Source organism: Lepidochelys kempii, chromosome 1 (genome assembly GCF_965140265.1).
Source record: "Lepidochelys kempii isolate rLepKem1 chromosome 1, rLepKem1.hap2, whole genome shotgun sequence".
In the NCBI taxonomy this organism is placed as follows: Eukaryota; Metazoa; Chordata; order Testudines; family Cheloniidae; genus Lepidochelys; species Lepidochelys kempii.
Window position 1 is genome coordinate 254,363,283 of NC_133256.1, and position 20,102 is coordinate 254,383,384.

Consider the following 20,102-nt stretch of genomic DNA (forward strand, 5'->3'; position numbering starts at 1 on the left):
AGATCATACCTTAATCCCTTCCTTGGGTAAGGCTTGAGCAACAACAAATATAAAAAGAAAAGGAGGACTTGTGGCACCTTAGTGACTAACAAATTTATTTGAGCAGAAGCTTTCATGAGCTACAGCTCACTTCATCAGATGCATTATGCTCAAATAAATTTGCTAGTCTCTAAGGTGCCACAAGTCCTCCTTTTCTTTTTGCGAATACAGACTAACACGGCTGCTACTCTGAAACAAATACAAGTTACAGCCCAAACCTTTTCTCCAAGTTTGTCTGCTCCTAGGGTTCCTAGTGCAGAGCTGCTCAACTTAGCCCATAGTTCCTTTCTACCTCAGACAAGGCCAATCTGTTAAGACAGTCTAACTCTGAAGACCTCTTCCCTCTTATGTTCCCTCTCAAGCTGGAGAACCACCATAAACAGTTATTTCCTTCTTTTCTCCTTGTTTGCTCTTCTTCTGCTGGATTTTGCTGTGGGGTTCCCCTTTGCCTTTTTCCAGGTTCCCTGCACAAATTATTTTATTGAATGAAACGGAGTAGGGTTCTAATTAATTTCTCTGTGCAGCTGCTCTGAGTTTGATGCAAAATGGAAATTGACTAACCTAGTCAGTTGTATTCTGCAAAAGCATTACATACAGAGCCTACTGCAAAGAGAAACTCACTAGGAGCAGTCAGTTCCCCTTTGCAGCTTGATTTCACATTGCTGCACAGCTTACTCTTGGGAGATGAACGGTGGAGATGACAGGGTGAAAAAAAGTATTGCCAAGTTCCCATTTCAGACCCTATTGCCCTGTGAAGCAAGCCACTGGCTGAATGCACCTTATTGATTTATTAAGTCGCCCATCAGTGTACCTACCCTACCACCATTGAGAGGCTGCCACATCATTCAGGATATAAATAAGCAGGCATGACGATAGTTAAAGAAATTGGATCAGTGTTCACATCATACTCTCCATCAGTATCCAGACTGGACCAGGGAAGCTAATGATCCAACCAGTGGACCAAATTCAGTGATGAATCCTGGTCACATTGCACTGAGGCACATTGCACATACGCTAAGGAGAAGACAGCTTACTAATGACAATTTGAGGAAGTGCTGCTGCTAAGCTGAGGAAGCCCAAACTCCTGGAGTCATGGGATTGCATGTAACTATCAGCTTTATTTAAAAAACACTTTCTAAGCCTCATGGTACAGAAAAAAAAATTGAACACACAAACCCTTAAGAGATTCAAAAATCAGAAGGCAAAGAAAAAGAACCCCATATTTATTTTTTAAAATCTCATGATTTTTCATCCCATTTTGTGATTTTGGGGGGACCCAATTCATGATTTTTAAATCCTTGAGGTTACCATTACTGAAAAATGGCACCTTCTTACCTCAGCAAATCTGCTACTTATTTGTATTCAAAGTCCTATCTGCTAACTTCAATGATTGATGGTATGTCTGCATTGCAATCAGAGGTGTGACTGAAGCATATGTAGGGATACCCAAGCTACCTTTAATCCAGCCAGCACAAGTACTAATAGCAGAGAAACCATGGCAGCATGGATTTCAGCATTGGCTACCTGCCTGAGGAAGTACCCAGGGTTCCCTGGGGGCTTGTACTGCCTTCACTGAAGCTCATGGTGCCCCACCTTCATTTCTATTGGTACTTGTGCTACCTAGACTAAAAGGAGTTCTGGTAGGACTATGCACTGCAGTAACACCTGATTGCAGTGTAGACATAGCCTAAGGTAAATGTTTGTTAATGTTTTACTCCTACAAAGACAACACGGCTATGAAAGCAGGCTGAATCCTTATCAGACTCTTGCACCAGAGAGAGAACTGATAACCAAGACCCCTATCCCATTGTGGGGCTTCACCCACACAGAATTCACTGCAGGATAGGGGCCTAAACTTCAGCTGCAGAATTTGTCATTCTGTTTCTGATGCCCAAGGCAGAAAAAGCACAGTTCAGCTTTCAGATCCCATGCTGGGCGTCTTTTTGCATGTATTTGTCTTTTTTTTTTTTTTACTTCTGGGCAGAACAAATTTGAAATGGAAGCCATTAGGAGAAAAACATGAACTCATTCCAATTCTACAATTGCTTTTCAGAATATACCTGTACTTTGAGCAGTTTAGCCTGAACACATGCATAGATTTAGAAGTTATAAATAATTACAGTTTAAGACAAGAATATTTGACAATCAGCTTCTCCTGGACTTAGCGGGCAGAGCCCAAGTTTGAGACAGCCCACGTTTGCTATGTAACAGCAAGTCTTTCATTCAAATACTGATGATGTCATTGAAGAAACACCACCATTGAAGAAACACCACAGACCCATGAACTCAGGACTTGGTGGCTAAGGTCTCCATCCTACAGACACTTATGCACATTCTTACCTTTACTACTGTTGACTTCAATGGCATCCGTAGCTCACGAAAGCTTATGCTCAAATAAATTTGTTAGTCTCTAAGGTGCCACAAGTACTCCTTTTCTTTTATTCACAGTAAGTAACTATTAAACACATGCATAAGTGTTTGCAAGGTGGGGGCTTAAGTGAGAAGCAATTACTTTTCAAATTGTTGTTATCTGAGTGTTGCCAGCTCTTGTGATTTTATTGAGTCTCGTAATATTTGTTGTTTTTTCTTGAAGCCCTAGCTCTTGGGATCAGGTTATTCTATAACAGTCTCACCTTTCACTTAAAAAAAGCATCTTCCTAGCCCACATGATTGCAGAAAAAAGCTTGAAAGAGTGATTCCTAAGGGCTCAAAAACGGAAGGCAAATAAAAAACCCCAATGTCCATTATTTTAGAAATCTTGTGATTTTTAAGCACATCTCATGATTTTGTGGGGCCCGAGTCATGATTTTTGAAATCTTGTAGTCAGCAATGTTGATATTTTTAAACCTGCACATAGATTCTGATAGCTATTGGAGGAGTTCAAGCAGGTTTAATTTTTTTCTCTATTTAAACAAAAGTTTCCAGTTCACCTTTGAAAACTAGCAGTTTCTAGCTAGCTAGAGCAAAGTCACACTACCAGATGGAGAGCTAGGGTGGCCAGGTGTCCGGTTTTCGACCGGAAAGAACAGTCGAAAAGGGGACCTGATGATGTCCGGTCAGATCTACTGATTGGACACCCAAAGTCTGATTATTGTGGGAGGGGGAAGCACCGAGTCATCACTCACGCCAGCCCCTACTTAACCGCAGCTGCCTCCTACCTGCATGCGGCGGCTGCAGCTTCCAGCCCTGGCTCTGTAGGCAAGTCCCTCCCGACCCACTGGGGAGTGAGGGGGAAAAAAAAAAAAAAAAATCAGTGAGTGAGGAAGAGAGGGGGAAAGATAAGTGAACAGGAGGCGGGGCCTCAGGGGGAAGAGGTGGGGCAGGGGCGGGGAAGGGGAGGTTCTAGAACTGCTGCTGGAGTGTCCAGTTTTTAAATATTACGAAGTTGGCAACCCTATAGGAGCAAAATTTACAATGATCTGCAATCTGGCATACCTCCACTCTAAAAGCAAAATATGAGTAGCTGCCATGCTATTGTAATCAACATGTAATATTTCATGGTTCCATGTTCTAGAGGAGCTACAGCAGCACAATGAAGATAGGTGGACAAAATATTGGCGGCCTTTATATCTTATATCTCCCTAAATCCAACATTGTCTTCACTTCATTGAGTCTCTGTAGTTCCTCTGGCATGTGGAAAAAGCAACTGCTTATAAGAGAAAATAAAATCTAAACAGCTTTTCAGACCTCCCTGGGAGAGGGACCTCACAGCAGAGAGAAAAATATTAATATTTTGGCTGTGTGGAATTACTGAGATTTACAGTTAACATTCAGAAACAAAAATATGAACCATTGTAATAAGCTAGGTGATACCCATTATTTTAGAGTCCAATGCTGCAAAACCTGCCAAGGTTAGAAATACTTGGCAGACCAGTGCAAATGTTTTTGGAACCAGTAATCTTTTCCAGGGCCTAGCTTGGAACAAGGATCAAAAAGAAAATCTTTCAGTCCCTGGATCTGGGGACTGAGCTCTGATTTAGCTTAAATCAGACCAGTTCAGATTTAGTTCTACTACTTCTAAAGCCAGCATTTTTAGACACATATACACGTTCGATAACTATGCATTGCAGTGGGGAATATTACAATGAATGACACTCTCATAGCATTGGATTCAACTTTGTGTTCTGTCTGCCTTCATGACCCTGAAAGACAGGGTATCAGCTAAAAAACTCTACCCCACATTCCCCACTTTTACAGAGGGCAGATAAACAAGAACACTGATTGAAATGGACAAAGAAAGCAGCTGTTCCCAGTATGGCATGGTCTCCTCTTCCCAGTCATGCTACCCATCAGGCAGAGCCCCAAGGAGCCTGAATATGGAATGCAACTAAAAAACCCCACCCATCTTCCTTTTGCTACAGGTCCCCTCTGAACATTTGACTCAATGGCAAGGTCCTTAGTTAACTCTGTTTCCCTTCTCCCACATGCCCACAAATTAACACTGTTCTGCATAATTTCCCTCTATTTGCGCTTCATCTAATCTCCCCTGTGTGTTTACCTGTAATCTAGAAAAAAAATCCCATCCTATGAATTCTCTACTTTAACAGAGTTGCTATGGCAACAGCTGTAATTCAGAACTTTAACAACATTTCTAATCGGTGATATTGAGAGGGACAAGTTAGTACCTGGCTTTACAGTATTCAAAAATGTATACTTAATCAGGAAGGATTACTCTTGCAATTCATTTCTGCAAAGAAAACATTTGTGGGTACTCTGCTGCTGTTTGACCTGGTATTCAGATATGACAATGATGGACTGGTTGATGAAAGAACACACACAATGGATAGTCAGATGAACAGACATGCCTTTGGGGGACTGAAAAACAGGAAATGTTACAGTTATTGGGCAAAAGGTCCAATTAAAAGAGCAGTGGAAGGTCCCTCCCTCTCTGGTTTGACCTTCCAAAGCATTCACAATTAGGATTTAGCACAATTTTCAGTGAAGCAAAAACACCCTTGTTTATCCCTTAGCTGCCAGACAAGGAGAATGGGAAAGGATAGTTTTGTGGTGCAGGGAATGAACTGGGACTCAAGGGATCTGGGTTTTCTTCCTGGCTATATCACAGGCCTGCTGTGTGACCCTGGTCCCAAGTCACAATCTCTCTGTTTCAGTTCCCTATCTGTAAAATGGGAATAATACTTCCCTTTTCCTACCCTTTGTTTGTCTTGTCTTTTTAGATAGGAACAGCCTTTGCCCCAAAGAGCTTACAATGTATTTGTATAGTGCCCAGCACAACAGCGCCCAGATCTCAGTTGGGGCTTTTAGAAACTATTGTAATACAGTCCATACATAAATAATAATGTAATTTGGAAACTGATTATCCAAAGGAAAAGCACACCTCAGAAATTGAGCTGGGGCACAAGAATTTTATCTATAGAAAAACAAAGATACATGTAAAGAAATAACTAAAAGTATTAGTTCTTGCAGATTTATATTAGTGAGAGCGAAATCAGGATTATCTCTGATTCAGCTACACAATTCTTTTTTAAAAGAGAAAAAAGTTGATCTTGCAACACGTCTTTCTTTCAAACACTAATTCTAGCCTTTCAAAGGACATTTTACACATATTCCATTAAAGGAAAACTGCAATGTAATTTACAAGATATTTTGATCTTTACAACTAAATACAAATAAGAGTAAATCACTACTGAACCTTCTTCTAAAGTGTTTTAATATCTGGAGGAATAATTAACAATCCAATCGGAAAAATGATATCTTGACAGTTTGATGATAGAGTGTGTAACAAGAATATCTAGAATTTTAATGTTTGAACACACAAGAGTTTTGGAAGGAATATAGATCCTCATGCATTAGGGCTTAAGCCAAACTGACTAAAGAGGGGGTGGAGAGAAGCTTTCCCTGTAAGTAGGTAATCCCATAACTGCCTATTGCTTGGTTTCTTGCACCTTCCTTTGAAACATCTGGAAGTGGCTACTCACTGACAAACGACATTGGACTAGAAAGACTACCTCTAATTCAGTATAGCAATTCATATGCTACAATGTGTATGAGCAGGACTAAGGGAATACAGATCTTATTTGAATCCATAACAAATATTTTTTTCTTTAAATTGTTATTTTGTTAATGGCAGCACACACACACACACACACCCCACACACACAGCGTTACCAATAAACCTCATTCCTCAGTTGCAGCACCTTCTGCTGTTCTAGTCTTGAGCCTCCAGTACAGGTCTGCCAAGACACATCTCAAGCTACAACATCTGCTGTCCCAGTTTTGGGTCTCTTCTGAACAGCCACAAAACAGCTGGACAATTAGCATGATGGTTTGAGTACACACATTACCTACCAAACTAATTTTCATTTGGGACCTAAGCAAGAGAAAAATCTATAGTATGCTTCAGATATGTTTTCATGGATTGTAACAAGTATGCAGGTCACTCTTCCCTGCCCACACAGGGCACCTATCCAGAGGTAGCAGCTGTACCAAATGACGGGATGAAAGAAAGACTCATGTTTGTTACATACCACTGATTGTTGTGCCAGTTCTTGATAAGATTACTCCATAACTGATGCCTGTGAAACTTCTTAAAACAGCACCTCTATCAAGTAATGTAACTTTTTAAAGGTATCTGCATTAGAAAATTGTTCTCTGGACTCTAAAATCTGTTTTTAAAATAAAATAATTCAGTACTGTTGTGCCAGATACTAAGAAATGGATTTTTTTTAAAGCCAGTTTATATAAGATCCACACAAAAACAAAGTTTTCTGCTTGTTCTGCAACTAAAAAGCTATTCCCAGATCTTTGCTGAAACCAGTTAGTGATTACTATGTACAAATAAAGGAATGCATGGCATTAACAAATGGCAACAGTGAATCTGAATGGAATAGACAGGTGACTTAACTAGGGATTTTTCGAAGTAGGCCCTTTAAGAGAGCGTCTTCATCAATGCAACAATCTCCTGCTCAGCAGAGAGACTGCTCTCTGACATCATGGTAGAAATCCAGTTACTGCAGAACTCAAGCCTTACAGAAAACACATGCACCACATACAGCGTTTGCAAGTGGATTCCATTCTGTATTCCCTTATTTCCATATGGAAGGACTTCAGTTCCTGAGCACTCAGGTATTCTGTGGGCTGTGAATCATACTTCTCTAAATATATCAGATGGGATTTTTCTTGCTTCTGTCTCATGTGTGTGTGTATTTATTTTTAAACTATACACATGTTTACAACCTATATTAAGGAAGCTGTTACCTAATAGCTACATTTACTTTGGGTTATTTTTTACTTTTCATGTTGCCATTCACCACCCCCTTTTATCCCTGTAAGTTGATGAAGAAAGGTCAGAGAGCACAGAAACAAATTTGGTATTCTCTGCTGAGCACCATGTTCAAGAGAAAAATGCAACCTGCAAGGCAATAAATGGTAACTCATTTTCACTCGGTTAACTTCTGTGGCAGACAGACTAACTTTCCTTATTACATGGCACACAGGTATTTGAGATCTGACGTTAGAAGCAAATAGATCAGAACTAGTTACTTATTCCACAGGTTGAGGTTCCCACAGATGCTTCACTGGAAGAAAGTATATTTTATAGAAAAGCAGAACCATGGGGAAGGGGAGGTATTAGATTCATATTTTATTACTCAAGATTGAGTTTCACTCTTGGGACTAAAAGCAAGTCATCAATTGCACCCACCCATTGTGGGGAAATTGAAATAAACTGCAATCAGTGATGACCCACTACATTAATTGGGGGAATGAGGGAAAGACATATTTAAGGTCAGTGATCTAAGTGTCATACCCTTTACACTTACTGTGATAGCATCTTGCTTGTGCTGAAAATAGGTGTGGAATTCATACCAACCAAAGCACAGTGTTCAGCGCATGTGCTTAGTCATGAGGCTTCACCAAGAGGAGAAACAGAAGAACAAGATTTTCCTTTCCAGAATTTAACAAACAAAAACACTCAGTAAATGGTTCTGATGCCATTTTGTTCTGATCCTTGCAAACCGTTAAGCACGTGTGTACCTTTTCTCATGTAACAACTCACATGAGTAAAATTATGCATGTGCTTAAGTGTTTGCAGAATCAGGGCCTTAGACAGTCTAAGTATTACTCACAGGCCAAAATTTGCTCTTGTATATTGGCCCTAAAGTAAAAGGCCAGAAAAAGAACCATTTTTAGAGATTTCCCACCATTATTTTGGTATCTCTATAAATGAACAGGTGTCTCAGTGGAAGCTGCAATTGGATACATTTTTCCCCAGCAAGACTTCCAGTCTTTTGACATAGATTACAACTGAGACAGTATTTCTGCTTAGTTTAACTGTGGAATAATCACTTGAAAACTAACCAAACAAAAAATAGAAATTACCTTCCAGCAACTTTACTGTCCTTACTTTCTCTTGCATGCAAATAGCAAAAGAATCTTCTCAATTGGATTTTACATCAGACTGCCAAAATGACAACCTCCTCCTTGAGTGTTAATTACCTATTTTTATTATATTTAAAGCACTTAAAAAAAGTAAGTGATCTACTCTTCCTTGTAATTAGATGTAATGATTCCAATTGTGTCTATATGACACTGCAGTCTCCTTGTAACCATGAACAAAGATTTTCAAAGGCACAGGAACCTACTTCCTATTGAAAGTCATAGGGAGTTAGGCACCTATGTGGCATCTATAGCTCTGAAAATCTCCCTTGAAGGGAACACAAAAAACAAATGACACTATTCTAGGAACTAAGTTCAAAACCCTATGACTGAATTAGAAAATTGTCATAAAAAAAAAAGGAACACCCCAAAAAAATCAAAACAAAAAAAAATCCTGACTTGCCTCATTGTAAGTTTCATTTTGGAACATTTTCTCCCTAAATAATCTTCACCCCAAACCAGTTTTGGAGGCTCCTTACCAGGAGGCAAAAGTTGTGTCATTTACCCTTAATACAAAAATAATATTATGAAAAAAAGAGTTTACTAAATATACACAACATGCAAGGCCTATTTACATACACACATTGCTGTGTTCTAAAACACAGTGCGCACTATTAGAGGGCTCACATTATTTAACAGGATACTACCCAGGTCCTACATGTACATGTCTCCTTACTAAAACTCAGTGGGGGTGTTTGGGTTGGCTAGCTCCCAGTACCAAGGGGAAATCAGGACCCTGAGACTGACAGTTCCCAGGAACAATGGGGAGAAGCCAATGCTCCACCTCATTCTGATTGACAGGGCGGGCAGGCTAATCAGGGAGTCGTCCTCTGTGTGAGCTGGAATTGCCTGGGTCAGACAGAGTGGGGCCGAGCTAAGGAGAAAGCAGGGGCTCTGATCTGAGTTGGGGAGCAGAGCTGTGCCAGCCAGAGGGGCCAGAACAGCAGCCCAGGAAGCAGGTCAGTGCTGGGAGCAGAGTCACAGAAGCAGCCCACAGAGCAGACCTGTGCTGCATGGAGAGCTGCAGCAACCAGAGCCAGAGAAGCAGCCCAGGGAGCTGGAGACAGAGCAGCAGCTGTGCTGAGGCAGAGTGGAGCTGGAGCTGAAGCTGAAGCAGTCCGAAATCGGATGCAGTGAGCAGCTGGAGAGAATAAGGGGGACCCTGGGCAGCGGGCCCAGCGCAGGGAGATGCCCCCAACCAAGAAGCCCTACAGGCCAGAATTGGAGGGGAATCGTAACCCCGACAGGGCGGGGGCAATGCTGGGAAGAAGGGTCTTGCCACCTAGAGCGTGTGGCCACCACCAGAGCAAGTGTCCGATCCGCAGCATCCCTGCAGCACAGCCGGGGCCTGAGAAGGAGGCCTGGGACTTGTGAGGAACAGATTGAACTTCCCTTACATTCCAGAGACGCAGGTTGTGACGTCCCTGTGCCACAGAGCGGGGTTACATGTTTTCCTTTAACCTTTCCCATTTCTTCCTTATTTTTTTAAATTGATTGTTTAATAAATTGTATTTGCTTTGAACTGTATGTAATTATCAGTGGGTCAGGGAAGCAGTGCAGAGAGAGCACCCAGTAGTAGGAACACCCTAGCCCCTGCCCAAAGTGACTATGACAAGGTTGGGGGTCACACACCCCTAGGAATCCTGGGCCCAGCCTTGTCGGGATTACAAGGACTCTGCCACTCTTGAGAGTGGACGGGGAGCTCTTGAGGTCAGGCAGGCCTCTGGGTAAAGGAAGTGGGAGCGAGGACTCAGATCCTTTCACTAGCCCATTTCACCAGGGTAGTGTATAAGCCAGGAAAGTTTGCCACAATAGCAGGACCATTCCCCCACTTACATACACACTACAGCAACCCTCTCTCAAAACATTCCTGTGGGACAGGAGAGGAAAGAAAGATACCTCAGAATAGCTGCTGGCTGCCCAATGGCTGATACTTTAAGTCAACGTTCACTCCTGATATGTTCAAGACCACTATCAGAACTACATAACATCCTTTTTGACTCTCTCCCACTAATGCATTGTCTAGACTAGGTTTTTTAGGTCCGGTTGTAACTTGAATTAGTTGACAACCAATTAACATGCTCAGGCTAGAGTAAACCATTATCAGGAACAAAATGTGTGTCCTGGAATAAGCATTGGTGGAGTGCATCTATACTGGCACATACCAAACACGTCAGTTAACTCAAATTAACTGACAGTCAGTTAACTCAAGTTACAACTTGACCAAAATCTCTAGTCTAGGACAAGACCTAGCAGAAATATAAAAAAGTACAAGGCGGCATGACCAGCCACAGAACCACCAAAAAGAAAAGGAGTACTTGTGGCACCTTAGAGACTAACAAATTTATTTGAGCATAAGCTTTCGTGAGCTACAGCTCACTTCATCAGATGCATGCAGTGGAAAATACAGTGGGGAGATTTATATACACAGACAACATGAAACAATAGGTGTTACCATACACACTGTAACGAGAGTGATCAGGTAAGGTGAGCCACCAAAATGAGTCTTCTCTGTATGTCATTGCAAATTTTGGTAGTCCTCCACCCACATATTCATCAGAAGAAACATTTCACATGGAAAACTTCTCAGTTGTTCTTTCCACTACTTTAGAATTTTATGTGGTAGATCAAACTAGGCAACAAACTTGTTGACCTCATCTACATCCATCCTAAAGATGTAATTCTGTCAAGAAATGGTGGAGCCATCATAAACCAGGAGATCAAAACTCAAATGGCTTGTTCCTGTCACCACAACCTCTCAGTAAAATGACATTCTAATATAATGTCACACCATTTATGATAACATTTAATTTTGTACTGTATAACTCATCATTGAAGACACTCTGATGGCCTCCTGCTCTACAGAGCGAATGTAAAATCTAAAGTTAATAAAAAGGAATTGTAATGTGTGACAGCTGAGTTACCATCTGCAGACAAGGATATTTGATAGGGATATGGAATAATTTTGTTTTCTGACACACTCCTCTGGTTTTATATACTGTCTACATAAATAACTTGTACCAGAAGTAGTTGTGGTAAACAGCTTCTATAGTGTGTGCACAGACAAAAGTTTCTACAGATATGTTTTGGTCTAAAGTAGATAAAGATGCCTGTTTCAAGAAAAGAATACAGAAAAGGGAGATTATTTATGGTCCAACATAATGAGGGGGATTAGGAGAGAACTATGACTCATCCATTAAACAGGTTTTGCTGCACAGCCCAAAAATTAATTTGAGATTGGATTTAAAATACAGCCAATAAACGTGTGTCTTTGGTTAACACAGGACAAATGTCACACTGCAGCTAAAACAGCCAGGAGGGCAAGAGATCAGGATAAGGAGACCAGGATAAGGAATCTGAAAACAATAGCTCTAGGGAGTTCAAGGAAGGACTTTTTCCAGATATAAAGCTATCATGCGAAGTTATGACCCCTAGGTCCTAACCTGGCAAGCTAAGCTTTGCATAATCTCTAGCCTCAGTGACGTTTACTCGGTTTAACTTCTACTTTTCTTGAATTTCCTATCTATTACATAATAAAGATTGCTTTCTTTAAAATAATCTTGGTTTATGGACTGTTACTGATGGAGCTTGACAAATGCATTCTCCCACTCACCAGCTGTGGGTATGAAACTTTGCCTGGAAAATGGAATGGTATATTTGTCACTTTCTGCAGAATTCTAAGCTTTCATTTAAAAAGACCCTCAGATCAAATAGTTGCCAAGGCATCCTCCTGAATGTGACCTAGTGCAAAGGCTGTCCTCCTGAGGGTGCAGACAGACAGCCTGGAACAGAATAGGCTAAACTGCCCCTCAGAAGGGGAACCTAGCTGTACCCCCTCAAATCTGGTAAATGCTGAGAACTTCCAGAAGGTGACAATCTCCCTATGTACCTCCCAAACTCTTCTGTGCACTTGGAACTCTGGTGGCGAAAGTAAGATAAACCTTTGGGTTAATGAGTGGGCTACTGGGATGATTCGTCAAGGGAGGATTACTGGAGCAGGCACTTTGGGCCTCTGCAATGAGAAAGAAAATGAACTTCAACACCTGTGTAAGCAATAAGAGGGGTGAAAGGTATCTGGCCTAGAATATTCTGTCAAAGGCAGTGCACAAAGGTGTCCCAGTCCCAAAAGCTTCTGCAGTCAGAGAGGACATGGGGAAAGCCTGAGGATCAAAAGGGGTAAGTGACCTGGTGACACACCTAATTTCTTCAGTTAGGACACCACAATTCTGCCGTTTAACTCTAGGAACCTCCCACGCTGAGGTGTAAAATTCTGTATCCCCTCACCACTGCCCTGGGTCATCCTGCGTCCAATTAAATCCTCTCTTCAAATACCACGCACTGCTTAAAATCAGTGTCATTCCTGCTCATGTTGTAATAAGCTTAGCAAGGTACTATCTATACAGATAATTCCTTTCATTCCATTTTGGCTGACCAAAGAAGAAGAGACCTGACTGTATCATGCATTCCAAAACAGTCATTTTACTACAAAGATCGATATAACAGGATAGATGGCAGACAATGGAGCTCCTTGTTTTATTTTAAGATAAACACTCACAACGCCGCTTAGTCTAGCAACTGATATAGTGAAACATTTTGTTTGGTTTCTTCTGGGGAGGGGAAAATATGAGTGTATTTTAGTGCTCACAGAAGTGAGGGATTGATAGTATAGTGCAGAAAGGTGCTGTGCAAGTTTCTCCACATGCAGCTCTCTCAGCACACTTTAATGACGACCTGTGACTCATGCCTGTCAGCAGAAAACACTTTCCCTCTTACAGAGTTGCCAAGCCTCTTGTATTTAGCAGTGCCTTGCATAATGACAGGTTTCAGAGTAACAGCCGTTTTAGTCTGTATTCGCAAAAAGAAAAGGAGGACTTGTGGCACCTTAGAGACTTACCAATTTATTTGAGCATAAGCTTTCATGAGCTACACTCCGATGAAGTGAGCTGTAGCTCACGAAAGCTTCTGCTCAAATAAATTGGTTAGTCTCTAAGGTGCCACAAGTCCTCCTTTTTTGTATTTAGCAGCACCTCTCCCCTACCTTCCTCCAAAGCAGAGTTATTTTGCCCTATCCACGGTCTTTAGGGATAAAGCTTTATCTCTACAAGGTCTTTGCACACTCTGCCTTGATCTACAGAATACAATTCTGTCAGCCACACTTCCAGTATGGACAAGAAATGCTGCAGAGGGACTTATGTCAGTGAAGACAGATCATGCACAGGCTCTTCCAGGGCTGGAGAGGAGCTACCCATGGCAGAAAAAGCAGGGCTGGGGAGGGGCTGGGGAGAGAAGGACAAGAGTGGCGATAAGGAAATAGGGGGAGGGTAGGAAAGGCAAATGTGATGGAAACAGCCCTTTAATGACGGAGAGAGAAATTGAAGTGGGAAAAGGGCGGAGAGCTAGGAGAGGTTTACCGGGGAAAGAGATGAAAACACCTCTGTAGGATAAAGGAAAAGAAGTATACAGGAAAAGAAATGGAAAAATGGAATAATCCATAGGATAAATACTAACAGGGGAAGGTGGAAACAAGGCCACCCTTGGTCTATTTAATAGTACACAGTATCGTGGTGTGTAGTTTTCCTAAGAGAACAGCTTGTGTGAGATAATTGCACAGCAACAGAATCAGCATGATCATTGACCTGTTTGATTAAAGGGACATCATTAACTTAATCATGTGTTATAAACAAAATTTACCTAGGTTCTTAATCAGCCTTAGATTCATAAAAGTGAGCACTTTAAAAATCCATTGTGTGTGTCACCAACTATATGCTGTCTGCTTTTTGCCCTTCTCTCAGGTTGGACAATGAACACCAATGAAATCAGCTTCACTTTCATGTTCTTATGGCTGCAACATTTGGATTTCAGATACTTCACAGTGATATTATTTTGTTTTGTTTTCCTTTAAACTAAACCCAACAACATGACAATTTTTACACATCTCTATAAAAACATATTTTTACAACATTTAAATTCCGGGTCATATTTAAGCTGACACTTTCTCATTAACGACTGAAGCAGACAAGATGTGAAGAGGTGTTCTATCCAATTCCCCTGGAATAAATTTGGCTGTGATCTGTGGTTTCTAGGTTGGGGAAGGGCACAAGCGCTAACAACAGTTTGCTGTTTGCCTGCCTGCCATACTACTATCTAGTTGCTGGCACATGGGGAGGGAGTGGAAATTACCAACGGGAACAAAACTTATCTCCTGCTCTACAGGAAAAAAATAGCACAACACATCCCCAACAAATTAAACCAGTAGAAACTGAGAGCTTGAGATTTAAAGGTAGGACATTCAAAGGTACCTAGGAGAGTAAGGAGCATAAGTCCCAGTTTCAACAGACTCAAGCTCTTTAAGTTATTTAGACTTTGTCTTTGTTGCCCCCCAAAAGGTGTTTTTACAGACAGTTAAATAAGGCATATTAGTTATCCTGATGTAAAATCCTGGTGGAAACAAGGCTCTGTAGCTTTTACCTTGACGTAGCTAGGCAAGGTCAACCCCAAGTGGGGGTTATAATGTTGATCATGACTGGCAACCCTGCAAATTACCTGCACCTTGTCTCCACGTAGATTTAACATTGAGATAACTAATGTATGTTTGTTTTCCAGAGAGATAACTAATTTTTTTTTTTTTTTGCAGTGAAGGCATAGCCTTAGAGATTTTCAGAAACATCTAACATGAGAAATCTGCAGCAGGAGAACTGGTATCCCTCAACTAGCATTAAACAAGCTGTTGCACTCCCACCAGACAATGCAGAAATATAAAAGTACACATGGACTCACCTCTACTTTCAGAAAAAAGCTCCCACATTCACCCATGTCTGTTTTAGGATCACACAAACAACTCTGCAAGGAGCATCTCGCTGCCACACTCAAATTGTCCAGCTCTCAAGCACAGTCTTATAAATCAAGGCATATAATAGTATGCATTCAAGCCCTCTCTAAATGGCCTGAGTTCACATTTTTGGGTTATTTCCACTCCACCCAAAAAAAGTTTCTGGCTTAGTTATAGGTATTTCTTTTTTTAAACTTGCTGGTAGTAATAACACACTATGTAAGCACCACTAGATTAGCTCAGCAGCTCTTCCCCGTGCTAATAACTTACACTGTATTCTGACACAGTTAATTTGTATGGTGTATTCTAATTAGGGTGACCAGATAGCAAATGTAAAAAAATTGGGACGGGGTAGGGAGTACTAGGTGCTTATATAAGAAAAAGCCCCCAAAATCAGGACTGTCCCTATGAAATTGGGATATCTTGTCACCCTAATTCTAATTGGTAGAAAGTGAAACTCCACGGTTATGCTACAGCAAGGAAAAGATTCTGGGTTAGAACAATCCTGACCAATCAGAAGCTTAGTATTCTAGCTATATGTAAAAGTAGAGAATGTTTAAGGGAGGAAGGGGAGAAAGAATCAGATAATTAATCCAACACAGTTTTGGCAAAGAACAGAGGTAAAATGTCCTCATATTATTATACGTGCTGAAGGCAGTGACACCTAGAGTAAAGGTTGCATGACACTTTCCATTTTAAGGTCCTATTTAAAGCTGCTTATAAACTTTCCAAACTTTAACTGTTTGGGCTGAGGTTTTTTCATGCTGGATGTCTCCCTCAGGTGGAATTAAATAAAAAAAATACCAAAAATAGTTCAGACTTTTCGCAGAAGAGGCTACAGAAAAATATGTTGTTTTCCCCTATTATGAAATTCTTTAAAATGTTTCATTAAAAAACCCTTGTACCTCCTTCATGCTTTGGAATGGGGACTTGAAATTTGGCAGAATTTGTGTTGAACGGGGGAAGCCAGGTGCACGTTTTGATTTACAACAGAACGTCAGATTTACGAACACCCCAGGAATGGAGGTTATTCGTGCCTCTGAAATGTTCGTAACTCTGAACAGAACGTTATGGTTAATTCAAAAGTTTACAACTGAACATTGACTTATCATAGAATCATAGAATATCAGGGTTAGAAGGGACCCCAGAAGGTCATCTAGTCCAACCCCCTGCTCAAAGCAGGACCAATTCCCAGTTAAATCATCCCAGCCAGGGCTTTGTCAAGCCTGACCTTAAAAACCTCTAAGGAAGGAGATTCTACCACCTCCCTAGGTAACGCATTCCAGTGTTTCACCACCCTCATAGTGAAAAAGTTTTTCCTAATATCCAATCTAAACCTCCCCCACTGCAACTTGAGACCATTACTCCTCGTTCTGTCATCTGCTACCATTGAGAACAGTCTAGAGCCATCCTCTTTGGAACCCCCTTTCAGGTAGTTGAAAGCAGCTATCAAATCCCCCCTCATTCTTCTCTTCTGCAGACTAAACAATCCCAGCTCCCTCAGCCTCTCCTCATAAGTCATGTGTTCTAGACCCCTAATCATTTTTGTTGCCCTTCGCTGGACTCTCTCCAATTTATCCACATCCTTCTTGTAGTGTGGGGCCCAAAACTGGACACAGTACTCCAGATGAGGCCTCACCAATGTCGAATAGAGGGGAACGATCACGTCCCTCGATCTGCTCGCTATGCCCCTACTTATACATCCCAAAATGCCACTGGCCTTCTTGGCAACAAGGGCACACTGCTGACTCATATCCAGCTTCTCGTCCACTGTCACCCCTAGGTCCTTTTCCGCAGAACTGCTGCCTAGCCATTCGGCCCCTAGTCTGTAGCGGTGCATTGGATTCTTCCGTCCTAAGTGCAGGACCCTGCACTTATCCTTATTGAACCTCATCAGATTTCTTTTGGCCCAATCCTCCAATTTGTCTAGGTCCTTCTGTATCCTATCCCTCCCCTCCAGCGTATCTACCACTCCTCCCAGTTTAGTATCATCCGCAAATTTGCTGAGAGTGCAATCTACACCATCCTCCAGATCATTTATGAAGATATTGAACAAAACCTGACTGACTTAATACAGCTTTGAAACTTTACTATACTGCTTTCCCTTTTGTTTTAGTAGTTTTCATTTAACACAGTACTGTATTTGCTTTCCCCTCCACCTCTACTGCCTCCTTATTGTGTACTTCCAGTTCCAAATGAGGTGTGTGGTTGACTGGTCAGTTTGTAACTCTGGAGATTCTACTGTACCATCAAGAAAATCTAAACGAAATATTTCATTTTTGGGTCAGCATGACATTAATCTCTTTCCACCAGAGCTGCCAAAGTTCCTCATGCCCCCATTTTCTGCTTTTGGCTGGGTTCACTCGCTAGACTTCGTCTCCCGTGATGTACTGCAATCACCTCTCGAGTGCAGAACTGCATCACAAAAGTCACATGATGACAGTGCATCAAGGGAGATACAGTCTGGCCAGAGAACCTGGCCCATAGAGGAGAATGGGGCATGAGGCACCTGGACTATAGCTCTCAAAAGGCAACATAGTAGTTCAGAGAGAGAGAGAGAGAGAGAAATTAATGTAGCACTGGCAACACAAAATGTTTCAATTTGGGAAAGCAGAAATGATCCTTTTCGATTGAAATCAAAATCAAAATTTTTCAGAACTTTCTGTTCTGTGAAAGGTTTTGATATTTTGACTTTTTGGGATGAAAACAAATTTCAGAATATCAGAATTTCCTGTGGGATTTTTAACTAGTTCTAATCACAATGCATACACACAAGGGGACCAAATTAAGGTTGCACAAGCAATCTTCAGATTGGCATATCCCAATTTTGAGTACTTAACTGTGCAACCTTAATGTTCTTTTAATGTAGTTTTTAATATGTAATATATTTCTAAGCTGCCTATCAGTTTGGTATTGAAGCACCATTATCAGTGTTTCTATGTTAGTGGGAGCATAATTAATTTGTAGGGCTGTCAAGTGATTCAAAAAATTAATCACAATTAATTGTGAGATTAAAAAAAATAATCACGATTAATCACAGTTTTAATTGCACTGTTAAACAATAATAGATTACCATTTATTTAAATATTTTTGGATGTTTTCAATATTTTCAAATACACTTTCACCCCGATATAACACGGTCCGCAGGAGCCAAAAAAATCTTACCATGTTATATGTGAAATCTCGTTATATCGAACTTGTTTTGGGCCCCCTACTCCTCGTCCCCTGACCGCCCCCTCCAGAGCCCCCCCCGATCACCCCCAGGACCCCACCCCCTACCCAACCCCCCTGCTCCCTGTCCCCTGACTGCCCCGACCCCTGTCCACACACCTGCCCCTTGACAGGCACTCACTGGCAGCGGAGCACCATGGCCCCAGCCTGCTCCACTCCGTCAGCTCCCAGCCGCGGCGCTCCGCTTCCCGCCACCGGTGAGTGCAGGGAGGTTGGGGAAAGGACACCCGCCGCACTCGCCGGCAGCGGGAAGTGGAGCGGGCTGGGGCCAGGGCCGGGCTGCTCCGCTTCTACCGCTGCCGGTGAGTGCGAGGGGATCCCTTCCCCCAAGCCCCCTCCCCCGAGCGACGCCGCTGTGGCAAGGGAAGCGGAGCGGGCTGCTCCCAACCCCGTTAATCACCCGGGCCACTCTGGGCCTGCAGGGACCCCAAAAGTGCCCTCCCACAGGCCTCCCAGGCCCTGGGGCAGGGGGGAGGCCTGTTTACCGCGTTGTATGCAACCCATGTTATATCGGGTCGCGTTATATCTGGGTAGAGGTGTATATTGATTTCAATTATAACACAGAATACAAAGTATACAGTGCTCAGTTTATATTATTTTTTATTGCAAACATTTGCACCATAAAACATAAACAAATGAAATAGTATTTCAATTAACCTCAAACCCAATACTGTAGTGCAATCGCTTTATCATGGAAGTTAAACTTACAAATGTAGTATTATTATTTTTACATAACTCCCTTCAGCTGAGGGAGCCTTTGTTTGCAAGGGAGGGTGGATTTTTACCTCAGGAGCTCAGCATGCAGCAGGGGAGGAGAGGCTGGTGCAGTGAGGCTGAGCTCACCAAGCCCCTGTTCTCTATGGCAGTTTTTCCTCAAACTTTTTGTGCTGGCAACCCCATTTGGACTTTAAAAAAATTGTGACCCCCTCCCACTAGAAAAAATTGTGACACCCATTCCCCCTCCCATCTTCAGCCCTGCAGGGCTCAGGGCTTCAGCCCCGCTCAGGGCAAGGGGGTTCAGCCCCACCGGGTGCAAGGCTTGGGGAATAGGGCTCAGGGTTTCAGCCCCTCCTCAGGGCACAGGCCTCTGGAGCTGCGGCTTCGGCCCTCCACCGCTGATGCTGCCCTCCTCACCCAGAGGTATGCAAGTAATGCATTAATTTTGTTTTCAATTCATTAGGGCTGTCAAGCGATTAAAAAGATTAATCGCTGCAATTAATCGCAATGTTAAACAATAATAGAATACCAATTATTTTTTAAAAATTTTGATGTTTTTCTACATTTTCAAATATATTGTTTTCAAATACAACACAGAATACAAAGTGTACAGTGCTCACTTTATATTTATTTTTGATTACCAATATTTGCACTGTAAAAAAAAATAAATAGTATTTTTCAATTCACCTAATACAAGTACTGTAGTGCAATCTTTTTATCATGAAGGTTGAAATTACAAATGTAGAATTATGTACAAAAAAACTGCATTAAAAAATAAAACAATGTAAAATTTTAGAGGCTGCAAGTCCTCTCAGTCCTACTTCTTGGTCAGCCAATCGCTCAGACAAACAAGTTTGTTTAAGTTTGCAGGAGATAATGCTGCCTGTTT

General features: G+C 41.8%; 1 protein-coding gene across 5 annotated transcripts in view; it reads right to left on the bottom strand.

Moving 5' to 3' along the window:
* Window positions 1-20,102, bottom strand: part of LARGE1 (LARGE xylosyl- and glucuronyltransferase 1) — a 367,428-nt gene that overhangs the window by 313,192 nt on the left and 34,134 nt on the right. The gene's annotated exons all lie outside the window — the stretch shown is intronic.